Source organism: Pseudopodoces humilis, chromosome 5 (genome assembly GCF_049639895.1).
Source record: "Pseudopodoces humilis isolate 2021_Gansu_Grassland_sample_001 chromosome 5, ASM4963989v1, whole genome shotgun sequence".
In the NCBI taxonomy this organism is placed as follows: domain Eukaryota; kingdom Metazoa; phylum Chordata; class Aves; order Passeriformes; family Paridae; genus Pseudopodoces; species Pseudopodoces humilis.
In genome coordinates this window covers 26,689,378-26,695,377 of record NC_142204.1, presented here as the reverse complement: position 1 = coordinate 26,695,377, position 6,000 = coordinate 26,689,378, and positions in this window count along the sequence as shown.

Sequence of the window (6,000 nt, the reverse complement as noted above, 5' to 3'; positions counted from 1 at the left end):
TGAAGCTCTGGTTCTGCAAACAAGCCTGGGAGTAAAAGCAGTGCCCCCAGTGACTGTGCTCACTCTGTACACAGCTAATTATAGAGATAACTTTTCAGGAGCTTCATTATGTACACTGGGGAGTTTAATTCCCTCTGCACCTGACAGAGCTCTGCATCTAACCAACAAACTTGGGAGTCACAAGCAAGTTACAGGAAAAGCCTCTTCTTCCTCCTCCAGCTGTTCTGCAGTATTTTGCAGGACTTAGAACAGACAGCCCTGGGGTGCTGCACACAGATGTGGTGGCAGTGGAGTAAGGTGGTCTACTTTAATCCCTGTGCTCAAAGGCTTCTGCAGTGCAGCTTTGGTGGGCTTAGCCACTGCGACAGGGCATTTGAGGTAGAAACCAGAGGCAGAATCATGTGCGTGGGTCAATCTCTTGTTTGTTTCAGTTTTGGGTTTTGTGCCCCTTTTTGTTATCTCTGAACTTGTGATGTATGTGGCCCAGATGTTTTGAGCTGTCTGGGGAGGCTGGTTTGGTTTGCAAATGGAGGAAATGCTGGATGCAAATTGACAGAGGGCAGGATGGAGAGGTTCCCTTTCACCTCAGCACTGTGGACATACTCTGCAGCAGCATCTGAACTCAAAGGACATTCAGAATATCTAAGATGAAAGCTCAATTTGCCTAGCAGGAAAGTGAGGCTGCAGAGGCCTGTCAGAGCTGCTGTCTTTACCCCAGGGAATAGGGAATTGGGTTGTGTTGTGGAAGATGCAATTTCATATCCATTTTTGGTGAGAAAGGTTTGAAATATCTCCAGAAGCAGAAGTTTACAGATCCCTGGAAGTTCAGTAAGGGGACTAACTTTTTTTTTATTTTATTCTTCTGAACCGTTGTGTATGACATTAAGCAGCAAGGTGTTGCTTAGAGGTGAACTAGCCATCATCTGCTGCAGGTTGAACCAAGACTTTTTATATGAAAATCGGTGCCTCAGCTTTGTCAGCTCACTGCACACAGAGTTATGGATGTGGCTGTGGGGGCTGCTGAGCTGCAGAGAATCTGACTGCAGAAGGACTGAACAATCTTTGCACCTACCCTGAAGAAGAGGAGCAGGCACTGCATGTGAGTCTGCCTTCTCAGCATTGCTCCTGCTCTTGGCAGTGGCTGGGAGATGCTGAGAGGTCTCTGACTGCCAGCACAAAGGAAAGAGACATCTCCCAGGCCAGGCAGCCCTGGTGCCTTATGCATGCAGAGGTCAACCACCAACACAGCAAGGCAGGACTGAACTTCTTTCTTTCTTCTGGGGATCCTGCCAACTTTGAATAAAGAATTTTTTTAATCTCTCAGACATTTCCCAGAATAGCTGTCACAGGATAAACTTTATGGTGCCTAAGTCAGATCCCATCTCATGCACAGAAGTCCAGCACTGAGCTGGGCCTGAGTTCCCAGGATGAGGAGATAGTGACAATTCAGAACAACATTTGGTAGGAACCATTGTCCTTCTTATCATAAATGGATGAAGGGCATGGCTGCCTGACACCTCTGTTCACAGAATCACAGTGGGTCTGGTGGAAGGGACCATAAGGGGTCATCTGGTCCAAGCTCCCTGCTCAAGCAGGGTCATCCCAGAGCACATGGCACAGGATTGTGTCCAGACGGTTCTTGAATACCTCCAGTGAAGGAGACTCCACAACCTCTCTGGGCAATCTGTTCCAGTGCTTGGTCACCCACACCATAAAGAAATTCTTCCTTATATTCAGACAAAACTTCCTGTGCATCACTTTCTGTCCATTCCCTCTTGTCCTGTTGCTTGCTCCACTGAGAAGAGCCTGGATCCATCCTCTTGACACACCCCCTTCAGATTACAGACATTGATGAGGTCCTCTTTCAATCATCGCTTTTGGAGACTGAAAAGGCCCTGCTCCCTCAGTTTTTCCTCATAAGAGAGATGCTCCAGTCCCCTAATCATCTTTGTTATCCTCTGCGGGACTCACTCCAGGAACTCCATGTCTCTCTTGTGCTGAGGGGCCAAGGGGAGTTCATCTGGAAGGAAGCTAAGCCAATAAATCCGGGCAGAAGTATTAGAAACAAACTCTCTCTTGCTGGTGGACAGATCACAGGACTTAATCACTCCTAGTCACCTCCACACAGGATGGCTTCCTCTCAGTACCACAAGTGGCAGCCCACGGGCTGGCAAAGAGGTGGGGACAGCTGACACAGGAGGAGGAAATATTGTCTGAAGGATAGGATACAACTGGGACAGTGGTTTGCAGGACTGTGAAAGAGTAGGGCAAGGATGAGCCAAAGGCTGTTTTGGGAGAAGGAGAGGACTGGCCCAAGGAGTGATGTGGCCAGCAACAGGTAAGGGTCAGTGAGGGAAGGTGCAGGGTGGATACCACAGAGAACTGATAATGATGGAGAAGAGAACACAGAAGTGTTTTTTTCTAAGGCTATGAATCAAATACCTCTTTGACCCATTTTGGCTTAGTCACTAAGGAAACTTCAGAGGAACATTTTCTGTGGAAAAACCTGCAAAACCACAAGATGCACATTGAATAAAAGTGTACTTGTTCTCTCATTTGAATTTCTCCCTTCTCTGCTAAAGTACCTGCAAATCCAGACAGGCAGGCAGGCTAGTGCTGCATGATCTGCTCAAAGCAGCAATTTCGTCTGGGTTAGAAGAAAGGCCCACGGATACCTGCATCCCTGCCTGCACCAGGCCTCCCCATATGGCAGCTATGCAGAATTGCCCTCTACCAGAGCACTGCATCCTCCTTCCCACACGCTCACCAGGGCTCAAGCTGTTGGATCCTCCATAGATCACAACAGCCCTGGAGAACCCCACATCCTGTCCACATCCTGGCTGAAATGCCAGCCCCATCCAGCCTCCAGCCTAAACACATGGGCTGTGTGAAAAACTCCAGGTTTTTCCCTATCCCTGTGTTATGAGTATTATATATTCTTCATGTCTCCCACCTTCCTCTGTTCCTAGGCCAGAGTCCACATTTCATCATCTTCTTAGGGATGTAATTCTATGCCACTCATGTCATGTGTTTTGTATGTCTACATCACCAGCATTATTTCTTGCCTTTTACCTAATAGATGAGGCATTGGTGGTATTGCTATCTGTAACTTTCTCAGTCCAGCTTAATACAGCACATCATTACTTTTTACATTATCTAGTTTCTTTTGTTTGTGTGGGCAGCTGCAGACAAATGTCAAATCCTTGAGTGTTCTAATCAGCTATCAGAAGGGCAGGATGGGAACTTGCAGTTTTCCTGGTTTTTTGCTCTGTTGCTGTTAATTGCTGGAAGGAATAGTATAATCACCTCAAGAAAAAAGTATTCATCTGTTTTCTTCTTCACTAAATTATAGAAGGTTGTATGCCTGAAAGATTGTGTTTTAAAATACAGAGGTGATACTTCCAATATAAATCTGTTGTGCTCAGAGTATTCTTTGGCATCTTGGAATTCAATGTGGGTGTTGATCCTGGATAAAACATGACTTCCCATTCCAATCAAGACTTTATTTCCCTTGGCCAATTTTTTCTGTTCTTTGGCTGAGAAACAGAAGAGACAGACAGTAACTTACTCCAGCCTGTTGACAAAGCCTGTAGGCGGAGCTGGAGACAGAGCCCAGATCCTCTTCATGCAGGTCTCCTGAATGTAAGCCATATGGCCACACTTTCCCTTCACCTTCCCTCTCCCTGTGACTCTCAATGGCTGTTTTCTAAAGTTGAAATGGCAGTATTTCACCATGAGTAAAAGGCTGTCTTACTTGGTTGCTTGTTTGACACAGCTGAAGCTGAACAGATCTGGATCATTTTTTTCCCTTCATCTCTCACTTCTTGCCAGTGAGACCTTTTCTCCTGGATGAACTGCTTTATTCTTTTGAGGTCTGATGGTGAATGTGGTTCCTTTCTACAATGCTTTCTCCAAGCCGTTGCCGTGCTTTTTTGGATCCCCGGTCATCCGGGGTCTCAGACCCCATCTCATAGGAATATTTTCACGTTTTTTGCTCTGTTGAGATAATAGCAGTAGAGAAAATATTATGTTAAGCAGATATGAAGAATATACGTTTGTGTCATCAATACTTTAATATTATTTTGAATAATTAGCAAATATTTAAATATTATTGTATTTAAAATATTTTATTACAAAGATATTAAGAAGGTATATTTACATAATCAAGAAGTATAAGTAGCAGGTGAGAAGAAAATGTGAATGAGCCCTTGCTTGGTACATTTAGTCATGGCAAGACAGTAGCAGAAAGGGAGGTATTGTTAAAGTGAAAGGCAGTTTCTTATGCTATAACTGAGGTAGTAATGCTTGTATCAAATGACCAACAGTCTTTAAATGTTCATCAATCTTCTTTTCACAGACCTGTTCTGCCATCTGGTAGTCTGGATGCTGCCATGGTTATTGGGTCTTTCAGGTGCTTCCATCTTGCAGGTCTCTAGCATGGGAACAGCACAACTGTGGTGTCCCTGCTGTGACCAGATTGCTCACTGCCACAGGGAGATAAACCACTCTGAAAAGACGCAGTGCTCCCACAGAGCAGCAGGCAGAAGCAGGGTGATCTGAGAATCACCCCGTTTAAGGTTGATCCCAAACCAAGGTCTCTCTGCCTTGCAATCTGCAAGCACCTTGGAGGCTTGAGAGTACAAGGCACTCCACAGGTTCCCTCTCAGTCTGGCTTTCACTGCACCCTCCTCCTCCCTGCTGGCTCCCTGCCTCTGTGTGAGTGATGGGTCCTCTGACCCTGGTGTGATTTTATTTCTTTTTTTCCATACCCATGCCCTGGAGGCAGCTCTGCCTCAAGCAGAACTCTGCTGCTCCCAGGTAAAAGTTCCTGCCTTAGCGCTTATGCTCCAGGCACTCCCTTTTAAAAAGAACAAATATCCTATGTAAAAGGGGAGCAGAGAGAACCCACCAGGCACCCTCTGTCAGAGGGTGATGAAGAGAGACTTAAGCGACACAAGCAAATGGATTATCACTTTGGCTGGGGGCCCTGTTTGAAGGTTTCTGTTTGGTCTCTGAGTCCTGAGACTGGTATTTCAGTGGACTCCTTCCTGGCAAGTCTGGCTTTGTGATTTAGGACAATAAAACCCTTTTTCTTTTAATAATATAGATAACTGCATCCAGAACATTTCAAACTTGAGAAACTGCTTTACCAGCATTTTACAAATAGGGTGGGATTCTTTCTTTGGCTGTTCCTATGGAAATCAGGTGGTCTGTGTGTCTGCTTGTCCTGTCCCATTTTCAAATGATCAGATACACCTGAATGTAGGGCAGTGGTCTCTAAGGTATTATGGTACTACTGGTTTGGTGAGACTATGTGTTGGGCAGAAGTGGAAAGTCCCCAAACTGCATGATTAGCTTTTTCATGTCAGGGGTACTGTAGTCTTGCTTGTAACATGCCCTCACATCCTTGCTAGGATCCTCAAGTCACCCAGGATGAGCTGCTTGAGAGCTGCTCTTTGCTCCTTGCCTTCAATGGTACCAACGTGCTCTGACTCACTTCAGTGCCACCTTGAAAATTCATGCAGTACTGTTTACTTCAGCTTAGGCTGGGTTTATCTGAGTGTCTGTCCTTAGGCTGGGAATCCACGCAAACCCAAAGTTCCTGAAGTAGTTGGCTTCTATTTCTAGCCATGACAATCAGCCAAAGACTTGGTGCTGTTTTATTTATGTTCAATATATTAAATCTGCCTCTCTGAATTTCTCTGTCACAGACAGAGATGTCACAGATGGGCAACATGAGTGGGAGGGGACTCTTTTTCTGGACAAGCACCATCCTCCTCTGCTTCTCCCCAAGCTCCACCACCCACTTAGAGAAATCCCAGGGAACCCATTCCCCAGATCACGGACAAAAGCAGCAAAAGCTCCCACTAAGAACAAGGATGAGGGACATTCCTGAGGCCCAGTAGCTTTTCAGGGAGCTCACACAATTCGGCAGAATGAAGGACAACCACCAGGGAGGCAGGGATAGGCAGAAGAAAGCTTCAGCAATAAGACATCAGG